The 17,579-nt window shown below is 41.5% G+C and overlaps 1 pseudogene; it reads left to right on the top strand.

Annotated features, from left to right (window-relative positions):
• Positions 1–763: 763 nt before the first annotated feature.
• Positions 764–14,577, top strand: LOC146714432 (uncharacterized; annotated as a pseudogene).
• Positions 14,578–17,579: the final 3,002 nt, after the last annotated feature.

Raw genomic sequence — 17,579 nt, 5'->3', positions numbered from 1 at the left:
CATTGATCAGTTTCATGATTGTAGTAGAAACAGGAGAGAATGAGAGAAGAAGAGGCAGCTGTGCAGCGTAACGACAGAATAAATCCAGCTTTGTGTCTTTTTTCATTCTAGCTGAAGTCCGGGACAAAATGTTCCTTTTCACCTCAATACGAAACGCGTAATATTTTCTCTGAATACGGGACGATTCTGTTTTTTACGGGACGGTTGGCAACTCTAATAATTAACCTTATGAACAAAATAAAGTTCAACATCAGTAACATCATAGCACCCACCCAGCTGTATAGAAACTCCCTCATGCTAGCTAGACGAAAAAGTCAGCATAACGAAAATAAACTCCACCTAAACTTGGTTCATATCTGACCCAGATAGACTGCAGGTTATAACTTCTTACCTGAAGTTCAGTTCACCTGACACTCAGACCAGCGGTCGCTTCGGTCTCTCCTCCTGCGTCCCCTTTCCCTCATCCACCTGCTGGCCTCCACCACTTGCTAATGTTATTGAATCTGTGGAAGCTCCGTGATAGCCACCACACGAACTAACGAATAACGAGCCTATCTAAATCTCAGTAACGAGTAACGCGTTCCTGGTTTTGGCATAATAACTAGTTACCATGCTCGTTACCACAATAATAACGTAGTTACTGTAACGCGTTACTTAATAACGCGTTAGTCCCAACACTGATTTTAACAAATGAGACTAAGCTGAAGTCACAAACAACAAGATACTCTGTGATTGTCAAGCTCTGCTCTTCACTTCAAACACCATGTCTGGTAAGTTCTTTTAACACTAATACTTTGTGGACATCACAATATCTGCGTTTTGAAAACTAATACACTTGGATGATGCTTTAAGCCTATTGTGTGTAAGTCAGTAATGGCAAATGCAAAAACGTTACATGAAGACAAGCATGCAGCCTCGTTGGAGAAAAAAAATGCTTCTGGTATTGGGTATTTGTGAGGCATGGATCATTGTGATAATCTATTAACTGAATTACATTCAATATTTTATTTTTTTTTACTAATATGTGGTCTCCAGAATTAAAAAAAAGCCAATAATAAATGTAACATTTCAATGTTAAATAAAATTTAACTCTGTTTTGACCTCAGAGTGTTTGATCATCCTTTGTTCAGAAAACCCCCAAGAAACACAAAGACAGACTTTGACTTTAATGAGTAGTATGCGGATGCTCTGGCTATGGCTGGATAGAATCCAGCTTCAAGTTGCTCTTGAAGCCTTTTCTTGGTATTTGTATATTAATTATACATTGGTATTTGTGTCTTTTAGAACCAATGAATCCAGGTGGTGTCTCTATGCAGATATGGATCAACTTAACAGACCCTGCAGTTGATCCTTTGAAAAAAGCCTTCTTCGGTCCAAGCGTTACAGTTTTGAAGGAAACCATGATAAAAAAGACGGAAGCAAAAGGAGTGACAACAGAAGGAGAAGACAAAACACAGAAAGAGGTTGGAAGAATCAAACCTGAGACAGGTATTCTAAATAAATATACAAATACAGCATTTTGGTGACATTTTATCCAGGGTAGTCAAAAAACATTGCCTATTTCCTTTCAATGTTCTAAAGCAAATTAGCTAAACTGAGATTAATAGTCTTTCTTGTGGCAATATTAAAAAAACAGCCCTAACCAAATACGCTAATCAGTACATGTTATTCTTCCTCATTTTGCTTTTCTAGAGCCATCAACAATGATATTTATGGGAGGAGCAGCTGGGGGTCAAAAGTACATCAAAGGTAACAGCATATATGAGTTGACATGAGTTTTAGTCAGTAGGATTCTCAGATGACAGGAATCACTATCCTGAGAAAACAAGGTGTTGTTCTAAGCCTATTATGAAAAAAAGAAACTGACAGTTTCAAATCTAGTAAGTTGCCAGTACTTGAAAAAGCAAACCTGATCCAAAGTATGCATGTTTTAGCCATATTCTATCGCGATATTTCATTTTCTTATCATTGCCCAACATTATACCGGTATTACCGTGAACGGTATAATATGGCCCAGCCCTAGCGGGAAGGTTAGTTTTCTTTCAATTCATGAAAACACGCTTTCTCACAACATTCGTGGTCTTTAAATTACAACAGAAAAAGGTTTCTTGCCTTTATTAACCCCCTGTGCAGAGGTTGCCAAGTTTCTGCAGAGCAAGGGCGTAGATTTGGCATGGACGGAAGGGACGTGTCCCCACCAATATCCAGTGGTTATTGAATTGTCCCCACCAATAATTCGATCTCTTCGAATAAAGAAAAACAAACCCGATAGAAAGAAAAAAACGATCTGTCAACGTCTCATTCACCCAGCGGTGCAGAAAGAGTTAAATTACGTTCTCTACTGGAGTCCTACGTCATGTGACAAATATGGCCAATGTGATTGGCTGTGCCTTTCAGGGAGCTCTGTTTAGTTTTAGCAGCGGCAAACCTGCGCTCAGTGTTGTCAACTTAGTGACTTTGTCGCTATATTTAGCGAGTTTTCAGACCCCTTAACAAAAAAGACGTGAAAGCGCGTATTGCTTTTACTCTCAACAAGCAGCGGTTACTGTAACGCAGTCAGTTCTTCTTTTACTCTTTTACTCTTATGCTGTTTTGTGGATCACAAGGTTTAAAACGACTTATAAACACACACACACAAAGTAACTCCACCAGAGTGCCTATTTCGGGTCACTTTTGCCGGTCCAAGCCCGGGTAAAGGAGCAGGGTTGGAATTGTGACATTAAAAAAACAATAATTGCTAAAAGAAATTTAATTTGTAGTTATAAATAAACTCTAAATGCATTTAGGACATTTTTTACTCACTTTATGTCTCTTCCACGATGTTATTTCTCTCTCCAACAACATAGGTTACAATTAGATTAGCATGACCAATTATGCAAATTAGGCGATGACGTCATTTAGCGACTTCTAGCGACTTTTAGGACAACCAATAGCGATTTTCCTTACTGAGGAGTTGGCAACACTGCCTGCACTGCGAGGAGGACGGCAGCAAAAAGGAAGGACCTGGATATAAGAAAGTATTTTTCACAGAAACCTGTAAGTCACTTAAAGCCAAGTTAACGCATAAAATGTGTCCGTCATAATAACGTTACAGGCTATGCTAGGCTTTGGCCCACATCAGTCTAAAACTGTATGTAACCATGAACAGAGATGGGCATCAGAAAACTAACCAATCTGATTACTTTTTTCAAGTAACGAGTAAAGTAAGGGATTACTATTGCAAAATCGGTAATTAGATTACCGTTACTTTCCCGTAGGAACGCTGCGTTACTGCATTACTAAAACCGTGATTTTTTTGCGAGAATGTCTCATGACAGTGACGTAAGCGAGTGCGCCGTTAGTGACAACAGCTGTGTGCAGATCAACAATGGATCACATATCGATTGTGGGAGAGAGTATGAGCGTGCAGCGTTTAAAGCGTGGAAGTACTGACCTTACTTTGAGTTTGATTCCATAAAAAGTGACAAAAACATTAGTGTCCGTTGTGCGTGGGAAGAAAACTTTTTACAGCGAAAAAAACCCCTAAACTTCCGAGCAAGCACCGAGTGCACTACGACATAATGGGAAATTCACAGAGAAACTCGCGGATTCTTCAACTGACCGCGGCACACCTGCACCAGGGTAAACCTCCGCCTACCCCAGTCCTGCGTTACAGGTGAAAATAGAGCAACAGGACCGCTGAGTCTTTGACTTTATTTATTTTCTGCTGTGTTTTACTTGCATCTATTTGAAAGAGTGAGTGTAAACACAAAAAATATTTTATTTTATGTGCTGGAATGTGCAGAAAATAGGTTTAAATGTTAAACTAATTTATTCAAGTCAGAGAATGTTGCATATAATTAAATTTTTGCTTGATGCATAAAGTTAAAAGATTAAAACTGATAAAACAAGTTAAAAAAAAAGAGACTTTTCCATTTGATTACATTTTGTATGATGGATTATGCAGAAAAAGTAGAATTGGGCTGAAAGATCTATCACTTTATTACCTATTCAGGTTGTAAATCGTGTTTTTAAAAAGTAACTAAGTAATTAATTACTTTTGAAAATAAGTAATCAGTAAAGTAACGGGATTACTTTTTTGGGGAAGTAATCAGTAATTAGTTACTGATTACTTTTTTCAAGTAACTTGACCAACACTGACCATGAATAACGTGTTTTGGAAACTAACTGCACAGCAGGCAGCACTATTAGTTCTCTCAGTCTCCCAGAGTAACATTTCTAATTTTGATTGAAACTGTCAGAGAAAACGGCAGCCTCGAGCAAGCCAGGATATTAGTTTACAGAGGCTGTTAAAGTTATATGTCTAAAGTTAAAATGTTGGTGACACAATAATTTCATCCTAATGGTACTGACATATTCATAGGGTTAATTTTTGAGACAAAATATCATAAGGTAGTCAGATTTTGCAAATATTCCACCTTGTAGTGCAGTTTGCACAGTTTTAAAATGCACTCACCCTACAAACATTACTGATGAGTCAAGATCTGCACAAATTGACAGAAACACTGAAGCAGCTACACATTTTATTCCTATTGTCATATTTGTCCTATTTGTCAGTTGACAGAAGAACCAATACAAAGCTCAGAGAGCAATGGTGATACAAGATTACAGGTGAAATTGGATGATGACCTGGTGGTTCATTACTGTATTTGAAGCACATGTGTGACTTCATGTATTTGGAATGTCTCACTGTTATTTATTAGAGGTGGGAATCACCATACATCCCACAATACGATATTATCACAATACTTAACGCACGATACGATATTATTGCAATTTTTAAAAAATATTTTGCGATATTCCGATTTTGTACATAAAGGTAAACTTTATCAATATTCGTGCTCGCGTTCTCGGCATGTCTGTACTCCCGTACTTCCGTGCGGTCTCGCCGAGAACGCGAGTACGTACTTGCGTACTTAGAATTGAGAAAGGGCCCTAATCTTGTAGCCAACTTTTACATTGAGGAACTGGAAATAAAGGCTCTTGGCTCTTTTAAAGGGAGAGTACCCAGCCACTGGTACAGACATGTAGACGACACCTGGGTCAAAATCAAAAGGCAAGAAGTGGAATCCTTCACTGCGCACATTAACGCCGTGGACAAAAACATCAAGTTCACCAGGGAAGACACAAAGGATAACTGTGTGCCTTTCCTGAAAGCCCACACACACGGACCAGTACCTCATCTTTGACTCCCATCACCCTCTGGAACACAAACTTGGAGTAATTAGGACCCTACACCACCGGGCAGAACATGTTCCCTCTAAGCCTAAAGGGAAAAAGAAGGAACACACACATGTAAAGGAATCACTTAAAATATGCAGTTATCCTAATTGGACGTTCATAAAGTCAGCAAAGATGCACAGAAAAGAAGATCAGACACCAGCCAGGGAGGATAAGAAGGACAGACGCAACAACATTGTCATCCCCTATGTAGCCGGTGTATCAGAGAAACTCAGGAGAGTTTTCTCCAAGCATGACATCCCAGTGTATTTCAGACCCAGCAACACACTCAGACAGAAACTGGTTCACCCGAAAGACAAAACTCCAAAACACAGACTTAACAATGTGGTGTATGCTGTACAGTGGTAAATGGTAAATGGCCTGTATTTATATAGCGCTTTACTAGTCCCTAAGGACCCCAAAGCGCTTTACATATCCAGTCATCCACCCATTCACACACTGGTGATGGCAAGCTACATTGTAGCCACAGCCACCCTGGGGCGCACTGACAGAGGCGAGGCTGCCGGACACTGGCGCCACCTGTGTCTGACACACACACACACACTCTGACCACCACCAGTTGGCAACGGGTGAAGTGTCTTGCCCAAGGACACAACGACAACGACCGAGACTGTCTAAGACTGTCCAAGCCGGGGCTCGAACCTGCAACCTTCCGATTACAAGGCGAACTCCCAACTCTTGAGCCACGATCGCCCTGCAGCGAGGAATGCCAGGACCTCTACATTGGAGAGACCAAACAGCCACTTCACAAGCGCATGGCACAACATAGAAGAGCCACCTCCACAGGACAAGACTCAGCTGTCCATCTGCATCTTAAGGATAAAGGACACTCTTTTGAGAATGCCAATGTTCACATTTTGGACAGAGAGGACAGATAGTTTGAAAGAGGAGTGAAAGAAGCCATCTATGTCCACTGTGAGCGACCATCTTTGAACAGAGGCGGTGGTTTACGACACCAATTGTCTGCCATCAATAATCCAGTTTTGAGTTCCCTTCCCAGACCCCTTAACACCCACTCACATCCTGGGCCATCTGACCTCAGGAAATCACATGATAGGGTGTGGCCAAGTTTCACTATGAGTTTACCCGAAACCTTGGCTGATTGGGACCCACACCCGCTTTCACACCTTGGCTCATGTGATTAGGTAGAGGATCATCAGGGGTTCTTTGTCCCTCTTTGGGGGGAAACTCCCACTGGGTTTAAATCTGGGACTCCCCACCTTTTGACCTTAGAACTGAAGAAGCTTCTTGGATGAGAGGTGAAACGTCTTCAAGCAACTCAAAGAAGTCCAGACGCTTTTCTTTCCAAGGTCCTTAGGCCCTAGTCTTGGACTTACCAACCCCCCCCCCCCCCAAATGTATTGCTTCTGCCATGGCCTTTTCTCGATTTGCTACTTACTGGGACCCTTTTCTGCTTACAGTTACTGTTGCTTGCTATTATTCTTGTCATGAAATTAAGAGATAGTGTACATGTGTGTGTTCTTAGTTCCATTAACAATTGCATTGTATATGATTTAACAATACAGACATTGCAATATAGTGATAATATACCACAAAAGGTATATTTATATTCCCAAGTATTAAAAAGTACATGTTTGCACTGTTAGATTTTAAACCAACATGCAATGTCTAATATAAGGAAACTGTTGTTGTGATTTGGAGATATAGAAAAAAAAGCTGAATTGAATTGTTATATGCTTCATAACAACTGATTTAGTATCGTATTTAGAATAATGTCCTGGTGTAAATGCGATTAAACCTTTAGGGATACAGACACTTAGAATCGGACCATCTCTCCCTGTTCCTCACACCTCGGTATTCACCACTCATCCAACGTGTGAAACCTGCTGTGAGGACAATTAAAGTGTGGCCAGAGGGGACAGACGCAGTGCTCCAGGACAGATTTAAAAACACAGACTGGAATATGTTCACCCACACAGACCTGGACCAGTACGCCTCATCTGTACTGGATTACATCTCCAAAACCACAGACAGTGTCACCACCCAGAAACGGATCACCATGTACCCCAACCAGAAGCCTTGGATGAACCGGGATGTTTGTCTCCTCCTGAAGGCCCGCAACACTGCCTTTAGGTCAGGAGATGCACACGCCTACAGTACAGCCAGGGCTAATCTAAAGAAGGGCATCAAAAAAGCCAAACACCATTACAAAAAGAAGGTAGAAGAACACTTCTCCAACTCCAACCCCCGACGCATGTGGCAAGGACTCCAGACCATCACAGACTACAGGACCACCAAACCCTCCCCCGCATCCTCTGATGTCTCCTTCCTCAACGAGCTCAGCAACTTTTATGCTCGTTTTGAGCGAGGGAACCCCACAACCACAACCAAAGCAGACATGACGCCAGACCACCAACCTATGACTCTCTCCCCCACCGATGTAGGAGCGGTGCTGAGCAGGATCAATGTCCACAAGGCTGCAGGCCCTGATGGCATCCCCGGGCGTGTTCTCAGAGCGTGTTCTGGGGAGCTTGCAGGAGTGCTCACAGACATATTCAATCTGTCCTTGGCCCACGCTGTGGTACCGGCCTGCTTCAAATCCACCTCCATCGTCCCGATACCCAAAAACTCCAACCCATCTTGCCTCAATGATTACCGCCCAGTAGCACTCACCCCCATCATCACTAAGTGCTTAGAGCGACTGGTCCTAGCACACTTCAAATCCTGTCTCCCCCCCACCCTGGACCCCCACCAATTCGCATACCGCCGGAACAGGAGCACAGAGGATGTAGTCTCCATCGCAATGCACTCTGTCCTCTCACACCTGGACAACAACAACACCTACGCCAGAATGCTGTTTATAGACTTCAGTTCAGCATTCAATACAATCCAACCCTCACAACTCATCAGGAAACTGACAGACCTGGGTATCAGTTCCCTCATCTGCAAATGGTTACTGGACTTCCTGACCAACCGCCCCCAACATGTCCGGCTGGATAACCGCTGCTCATCTACAATCACGATGAACACCGGTGTACCACAAGGCTGTGTGATGAGCCCTTTCCTCTACTCCCTCTTCACCCACGACTGCAGACCTGCTGATGGTTCCAACACCATCATTAAGTTTGCAGATGACACCACGGTGATTGGCCTCATCAGTGACAACGATGAGGCCGCCTACAGGGAGGAGGTGGATCGTCTGGCTGAGTGGTGCGACAGAAACAACCTGCTGCTTAACACCGAGAAGACCAAGGAGCTCATCGTGGACTACAGGAGGAATGCTGACCCACATCCACCCATCCACATTAAGGGGACGGCTGTGGAGCGTGTGAGCAGCTTCAAGTTCCTGGGAGTCCACATCTCCGAGGATCTCACCTGGACGACCAACTGCTCCAAGCTGGTCAAGAAGGCTCACCAGTGCCTCTTCTTCTTGAGGACTCTGAGGAAGAACCACCTGTCCTCAGACATCCTGGTGAACTTCTATCGCTGCACCATCGAGAGCATCCTGACCAACTGTATAACAGTCTGGTACGGGAACTGCTCTGCCTCGGACCGGAAGGCGTTGCAGAGGGTCGTGAAAACTGCCCAGCGCATCGCCGGAGCACCACTTCCTGCCATAAAAGACATCTACAGGAAGCGGTGTCTGAAAAGGGCTGGGAAAATCATCAAAGACCCCAGTCACCCATCACATGGACTCTTCACCCTCCTGCCCTCTGGGAGGCGCTACAGGAGCCTCCGGACTAAGACCACCAGGTACCGGAACAGCTTCTTCCCCACAGCTGTCAGACTCCTGAACTCTGCCTCCTGACATCTGACCCACGTTAAACTCATGGACTGAACATACACACACCCACAATGGACAACTGTACCCTCAAACACAATAATAACATGGACTGAACCACCACTCACAACCACTAGCACTTTATATAGCCTCTGTAGAAACTATCTACACCCTCACTTATCTTAACTGCACTACTGTATAGCTCTGTGTAAATAATCATTCTGTACATTCGATAATCTTTAATCCTACAACTGTTTACAACTTGCATAGTTCCCATTTCTGTATAGCTGTATATCCCAGATTCTGTAAAGTTATTTATTTCATATTCTGTATAGTTTTTCATATTTATAGCCTGTACATATCCTGTACATAGCTTGTACTCACTACAGCCTGTACATACTTATAGTTATAGAATATTCACAACATACTTCATACCGTGTACATTATAACATACCATAATAGACCCATTATACTCACATATCTATATTATTGCTAATATATATTGTAATATATCTATATCACTAAAGCACTTCTGGATGGATGCAAACTGCATTTCGTTGCCCTGTACCTGTGCATGTGCAATGACAATAAAGTTGAATTCTATTCTATTCTACTTAGAAAAGATGAATTTACCCATTTTAACATTTGTATGTTTGTGTTTATTCATAATAGATTATAGTTTCTTGTTTTGGCTTTCTGAAATGTATGATGTCGTAGCAAGGTGAATAAAATCAATATTAACAAGAAAACTTAAAATCTGACTTAATATTAGACCTGGGCTTCTTCTATCCTTTAATGTTCAGCATGTTTCTGCACAAAGGATGTGTCTTATCTGCAACCAGTCATGTGTAGCTATATACGGTACTTTCTACTGAATTTACACCATGTGGCAAGGGCACAAAAAGAAAAGAATGCATATAGGAGCTCATAGCAAGACCACTGGAACAGTTATCTTTTCTGTTCTAGTCTAGAAGGGCAAACCTCACATCTGTGTTAAGATATTCTGCAAATGCAGAATTCAGCAACTGAAAACAAACATTCAGCTGCACTTTTTATTTCCACTCAAACTGAAATCCGCAGCTCTCTCCACCCCAACTTTTCAAACAGCAATAGTGCTGCAAACATGCCTGGTAAGTTATTTTAACCCTAATATTCTGCAGTCATAACGACCATGTGCATTTCGATAAGTCTACTAAATAATCGAAGGAAACGACACTTGGTTGGTGCTTTGAGACTATTGTGATGAAATCACAATCACAGAAATGTCGGACCAAACCAAGCACGTAGCCTGCTGGCACTTTTGATTTTTTATGACACATGACTCATCATGTTAGTCTGTCAGCCAGATTGCATTAAATACCTTTGATCTGAATGGCATTTTCTACCTTTTTATAATTGAATAAAAAACAAACAAACAAATCAAATTAGCTTGTTTTTTGTCAGTCCCCCTAAAAGGCCGCGCAGTGAATGCAGGATCAAAGAGACCAAGAAATCAAAAGTGAAACCAACGAGAACAAAGCTTGATGACATAACATTGCATTATATTTGAGGAACCACTAGATGGAGCCAAAACCAAACATTAGTAGAGCAGAGATGTTGCTTACTGTCTTCAATGCCCATTTTCACCTGAAGGTGCCTTAGGAGTTACTGACCTGTGTGAAAATTCAAGAGAGTTTATAAATATTAGAGTAATGCATGACATTGACACTTACAGATTTTAAGTGCTAAAAATAAATCTAGAGAACACATACATAGCCCATCTCATGCATGCATTTAAAATGTACATTTTCAGCCAAAACACATTCCTCACAGTGAGTTACAGTTTGGATTAAAGTTATAGATTGTACAACTCAAATAAATGCAACTCTAGAATGTCTAAAGAGGTAGTTTAAAAATGTTCTTGTAAAGTTAGTGTTAAAAAGATGACATCATATGAACATGAACTTTTTAAAAAGTATCTTTGGTTTTGGAGCTCGTGATCATGCTTTGCCAAACCAACTCGACATGCTGCATGAAGGCAGATATGTTACTTTGATTCTTATTGCGGCTCCACAGAATGCAATGTCACGTTTCTCCTATGCCGTCATCATTTTGTGGATGTTTTTAACCTCTTCTGGTGATTTAAGAATTTTACAAATATGTGCAATTGTTTCAGCAAAAGCATAAATGAGTGATAATGGATTTTCCAGCTACATAAATGTACACCATTAATTAAACACTGCAATTTATCTCTTCTAGAACACTCTGGAATCCCCCATCCCTCTGCTAAAATCAGGGAAAGCATCTCTAAGCACGTATGGATCAAATTAACAGGCCCTGCAGCTGGATCTCTCACAGAAGCTTTCTGTCAAAATGTAGCAGGTTTGCAGGAAAACGTGAGCGCTAAAGTGGTAACACCACGAGAAGCACAGAAAGATGACATGACAGGTATCTTGAATAACTAAACAAATAAATGCAGTATTTCTGTGTCATTTCATCTAATGTGATTTTTGCAAAGTATGACTTTATTTCTCTCTATGCAATGTAGCAAATGAACTGAGCTGATATTAGTAATTTTTTTTTACAGAAATATGAATAAACAACTCTACAAAAACAGAATTGTCTTTTTTTTTTTTCCTTTTTTTTGTCCCGTTTGGATCTTTAGCCATCAGAATTGTTGTCTTAAGGCCAAGAAAGATGCCAAGCGGATTTATTTTACCAAGTGGATCATCATGTCCTTGCCATATTGGTCCATTTGATTGACCTTTATTATAATTATGAATTTATTTTATTTTCGGTTGCTACAAACGGGACAGACATGACTGGGGGATAGGACAGGGAGAAAGAATGAAAGAAAGAGAGGGAGAGAAAGAAAACCAGAGGGGAGAAGAGGCGGTGAGAAAGGGGGGAGGAAAAAAGAAAAACAAACAAAACACCTGGATCACCTGTATGGAGAAAAAAAAACAGAAGAGAAAGCAAACAACAAAGAGCAACATAATAAAAAAACAGCACCATCACAATAAACTAGCTAGCAGTAGATAACAGTAGATACTAAATATTAAACGATATTGTGCAGCACGCAAGATAGACAGCGCACAATGTGCTTTGAGGCAGCAGCCAAGAAAGGTGTAGTCCGCGTCTGTGAACACCTGTGTGCACACCTGTGTGGATCAGCATGCTTGTATTCCAAAGGTTTCTCCATGTAACGATCTGCTAGGGAGTGTGGGGAGCCATAGCCCCGCCCCTCAGGGCATGAAGCAGGTATGGAGGAGATCCAGGCCCCAGATATCCAGAGGCCCCAGAGTACAAGGACCCGAGGAGGACCACCAAAAGGGGGGGAACCGTGCCACCCTCCTGGGAAGAGCTGAGTAGAGCCCCAAACGAGAGGTCACCCAGCAGCTACGGAGCAGAGGCCAGAGGGGGTTGCAGTGGCGTGTCCGCGGGCTCTGCCGGCAGCCAGCTGTGCCAGAGAGGACCGAGCTTCAGGCCCAGAGGCCAGAGGTCTGAGGGCATCCCACCCCCCGGAAGGGGCCCAGCCGGGCCACAGGCGCCCGGCCCCACCAATAGGCCACCAGGAGTGAGCCGGTACATACATGAGCGCCCAGCCCCGGACGCCAAGGACCACCAACACACCAACGTCTGAGGGCATCAGCCACCGGCAGGGAGTGTGGTGAGGGGAGATAGGCCTCCGTACTTTAGAGGGCCTGAGATGTACCCAGAGAGGTTGAGTCTAAGACCCAACCTGACATATAGACACAGACGAACAGGCACACGCGGACACAGACGTGCATTCCCACCCCATATGCACCACCAAATACTCGGCGCTCACCCAACGTGTAGACAGACACAAATAGACACTGCACAGACAGTCGCACTCCCCAAACATACTCTATATCCCAGGTCCAGGTACCCCCGCCCTCAGAGGGGCAAGCCGCACCTAGACCCAGGAGATGTAACCCTTCTCTCTGGGGTGGAGGCAAGCGGACCACCTCCTTATCTGCAGTAGCAGGGAGGCCCTGCATCCCAGACCCCAGTCTGACGGCAAGCATTGACAGAAAAACAGAATTGTCTAATGTGTTATTTTCACTCGTTTTGCCTTTTTAGTGCCACCAACAATGATTGTCATGGAAGGAAAAGCAGCTGGGGTTCAAAAGTACATCAAAGGTAACAACATGCTTGAGGAGACATGAGTTTGACTCAGTTGTGTCTCCGAGGAAAGCATCATCACTGACTGCTCTCCTGGCCCTATGTTTTTTTCTTTTTTGTAAATAAAATGGAGGAGTCTGGGAGGGCGTGTTTGACAGTGTACAGAGTCACATCTTTTTTTTTAGCACAAACCTCTGGCTGAACACCAGACACATATATGTATATTTTTGGAGCTCAATATTACAACATATGAGTACTCAAATGCTCTATTAATTTTCTGTCGTCACTTCTTTCCAGTGGAAAAATTGTACAGGGTTGTGCTGCTGGGAAAAGCAGCCTAGCAAACACCATGGAGAAGACGTGCTCCAGGTTAACAACACTGAATGTCAAACTGAGTCCAAATCTCTCCATGGAAGAAGGATTACCCTGATCAACACTCCTGATTTCGCTGGCTCAGGTAGATCAGAGGAGGAGCTGAAGCCTGAAATACTCCCATATGGAAAAGATATATATAAATCTTATAAAGTTTTTATCTGTCTTGTATGAAACATGTATGAAAAGCATACAAGAGTGAAAACACCTATAAGCTGAAGCCTGAAATACTGAGGTGTATCACTGAGTGCACTCCAGGGCCTCATGCTTTTCTCATTGTGCTCAAAGCGGAGAAATCCACAGAGCAGCAGCAGCAGGCTGTTATTGAGAAAATAAACCAGTATTTCTCAGAGGAAGTTTTCAAATATGCTGCAGTTGTCTTTACTCAGGATGGCCCAGACTCAGATAAAATGGAGGTAAAAGAGTTCATAGCTCAGAATGAATATCTGAGTGACCTGGTGAAGAAGTGCAAGAGCCGATACCACATAATTAATAAATACAACCGACAGGGTGACAGTAGCCAGTTTAAAGTGGTAGACCTGCTAAACACAATAAACCAGGTAGTTAAAGAAAACAAGGGAGTGTGCTACACTAACAAGATGTTGCCACAAGTAGACATCTGTAATAAGGCTAACAGCAGTGTCTCTAAGAATTAAATGATCAAACTTGCAGGCACTGCAGCAGAATCCATGGCAAAGGCTTTCTCTGGGTCAGCTGTTGTAGTTTTAACACCAGGATCAACAAATGCAATAGAGAAAGATGGCACTGCAACGGATGAAAAAGAGGAAATGGAGATGGAAAGAAGAAAAAGAAGAAAACAAGAAGAAAAAACAACTGGAAAATCAAATGAACTAGAACAAGATGAAGGACCAAATAAAACACTAGAAGAAAAGGAACCTCAAGAAAAGACGGAAGGAAAAGTGGAAGATAAACCACAAAAAGAGTGCAAGAGAAAACAAACTATTAGGAGGTGGAGCATCTGTAGGTGGTGGAGCATCTGCAGGAGGTGGTGTAGCTGCTGGAGTGTTATCAACAGCTATAGGAGGTGGTGTAACTGCTGGAGCATTATCAACAGCTATAGGAGGTGGTGTAACTGATGGAGCATTATCAACAGCTATAGGAGGTGGTGTAACTGATGGAGCATTATCAACAGCTATAGGAGGTGGTGTAACTGCTGGAGCATTATCAACAGCTATAGGAGGTGGTGTAACTGATGGAGCATTATCAACAGCTATAGGAGGTGGTGTAACTGCTGGAGCATTATCAACAGCTATAGGAGGTGGTGTAACTGATGGAGCATTATCAACAGCTATAGGAGGTGGTGTAACTGCTGGAGCATTATCAACAGCTATAGGAGTACCAGCAGCCGTAGAAAGTTTGGCAGCAGCAACAGGAGCAGGTGCAAGTGCTGGTACAGCAGGTGCTGGAGGCACAGCAGCAGGATATGTGGCAGCAGCAGCAGCAGCTGTAGTCACTGGAGGAGCAGTAGGCGTAGCACGGCTAATACAAAAAATAAGAGCTGTGATACAGTTGATAAAACAACATCTTGGAGTGGTATTACTGGTGCTTGTTTTCTACTCGTTGCTTCTGTCATGGTTTTTTCTCAAAGCACCATTGGCTGGGACCCTCCTCTTATCATTTTTGTTCCTGTTGCTTGTTATTATTCTTGTTATCATATAATCACACCATAAAAAAGGGCTATGTCCAATATGGCACATGAATCAGAAACACAGAATCTGTGATACAACATCACAGGTTTTAAAATTCCTTGTTTCAAAAATGAGATTTTATAAAACTACCCAAATTATCAGTTGTTTTCATGCTGCTCAGTAAGAGAATTTTTTCTTTTTTTTCTTTTTTTTCTGTTTTGTAAGCTAAAGAAATTAATTCTTTGTTTAACAAAAAACTTTTAATAAAGTGAAAATCTTTTTAAAGTCGACTCGGTTTGTACTCTGGTATTTCTACCAAATCACAAAACCTGTTCCTCTAGATAAATTAAGCTACTTCCTACTTTTAAATAACTATATTTCTTCAATAAGAACATCAAGTAGAATATTTCTATATTATGTGTTATCCAAAAATAAATGAATAAATTGTCTTTGATGGGGTGCATTTTCCCCCTTGCTGACATGCTTACTGAAAGGTTGTGTTGAGTGCTTAAAGAAGGCAACTGGACCACTGTAGGTTCACGAAGATGCTTTTCCTCTCATCCAAGAGGCTAAAACAACTGACAGTGTCACAGGTATTTAACTCTTACAGTGGGTGTCTCTTTAGAGGTGGTCCTAGTGTCACTGACACATTATTAATCATATGGAAGGGAAAGGTGTAGATATTCAAAGACAATGAGAGAAGTAGTTGACAGGGATGAGGGTAAACACAAGACACTATAAAACAACTGTCAAAATAAAAAAGGAAATGAGCACCATAACTAAAAAGAAAAACACAAACATAAGAATTAACCTAGCCTCAGTGAGTCGACACAAGATGATGACAGAACAAGTTGATCTCTAAAACTAAATAAAAAATGAAAACTCCAAAATGCCCCAACAAAAAAATAAACAAAACTAAGAACACCAAACAAAGAATTCAACCTAAAAAAGTTCAAAACAACCAATCAGACCCTGGATAAGTATAAGATAATCCCTTTATTCCACTGCCACATAAACATAACACTGATTTCACTTTTTTTTTCAAGGTTTCTGCAAATCTTTGGATAAGAATAAAATGAGTCATCCTAATTCATCAAAATTCTGTGCATCTCTTAGAAAACAAGACAAAAAGTAAATGAAAAGCGTAATGCCTTCACTTTGACATTGTGCTGCATTCCTGTGTATGTTACTGTTTATTCACCAGATCTAAGTGTGTCTAACAGAAGAAAATATAGTCTCTCTCGATTAATTGTACCTGTATGATGAACAAAATGTTTTTGTGTATCAGGAAATGATAAAGAAAAATCATCTTGTCATTGGCAAATTCTAAATATATTCAATAAATCCTCAGATGAACAACATTCAGTTTAGATTTTAAATGTCGATTTAACTGTTCACCTATTAGATTTTTACACCCATTTTCAGATGTTCAAAAGTATTTCCTTGTTTTGAGTAATTCCCCCAGTTCTAGCTGCAATAACTAATCAAAACAAGGAAGAGGGAAAAAAAACAGGGTGTGTGAACTAGAAAGTCATGAGGAAATATGTCGGACAGAAGTCAGAATGCTTGAAATACCTGTGAGCAAGTTTGCATGCTTGCCAACAGGTGTGTTTTTCTTGTCTAACAAGTCTAATAAGTATAATTAGACATAGACATTTTTGTTTATGTGGACCACCACCATTTTCCCCCCAATACTCAGTTGAAGTGCAGACTTTTCCAATTCAATTCAATGGGTTTTCATTTTTTTTAATTATTATTATTAACAGTTTAATTACAGTGATTCTTAAACACAATGGCCCTTCACATGGCAACAGTGAAGCACTGAAACATTCTTTCTTCTTGGTTGAGCTGTGCAATTATGGTTTCCTACTGTATCGAACAAAGTACAGCACAGCAAAAGCACATTTGCTGGAAAGCAATATAATTTTCTGTGATGTGATATAAATTTGAAATACAGGCAGTGGGTACATATAGTACACATGTGCAGTGCAGGTAGGGAGCGGCAACCTTCCGATTACAAGATGAACTGGCAACTCTTGAGCCACGATCGCCATGATCAATGCAGCAAGCATGCTGCTTACTCTGTGAAAGGGTAAACAGTCCAGCATGAAAACCAACAAAATTTTTAGATAGAATTTTGTGTGATGCTTTACTGCAAACACCTGCAATTGTTGCTTGTTCTGCCCTGTACTTGATAACTGAACATCAACCACTCTACAGGAGCATACAGGGGCAACCGTTCCAGGTTGAGGAACTACTCAAAACAAGGAGGGAGGAAAAGAAACTTGGTGTGAATTAGATAGTCATCAGAAAATATGTTAGCAACAGAAGTTGGTCATCAGTTTAGGATAATTAAAATACTTGTGAGCAAGTTTGCATGTTTGCTGTGGCTGTTCTAATAATTATACATCTGCAGCAGAAAAAGCGAAAACAATAACAGCAACAAGTAT

The sequence above is a fragment of the Copadichromis virginalis genome, linkage group LG3 (assembly GCF_057382275.1).
Source record: "Copadichromis virginalis isolate Kocher_CV1m ecotype Utaka linkage group LG3, C_Virginalis_male_GT1.1, whole genome shotgun sequence".
NCBI classification, from domain to species: domain Eukaryota; kingdom Metazoa; phylum Chordata; class Actinopteri; order Cichliformes; family Cichlidae; genus Copadichromis; species Copadichromis virginalis.
This window is presented reverse-complemented; position numbering and strand designations above follow the sequence as displayed.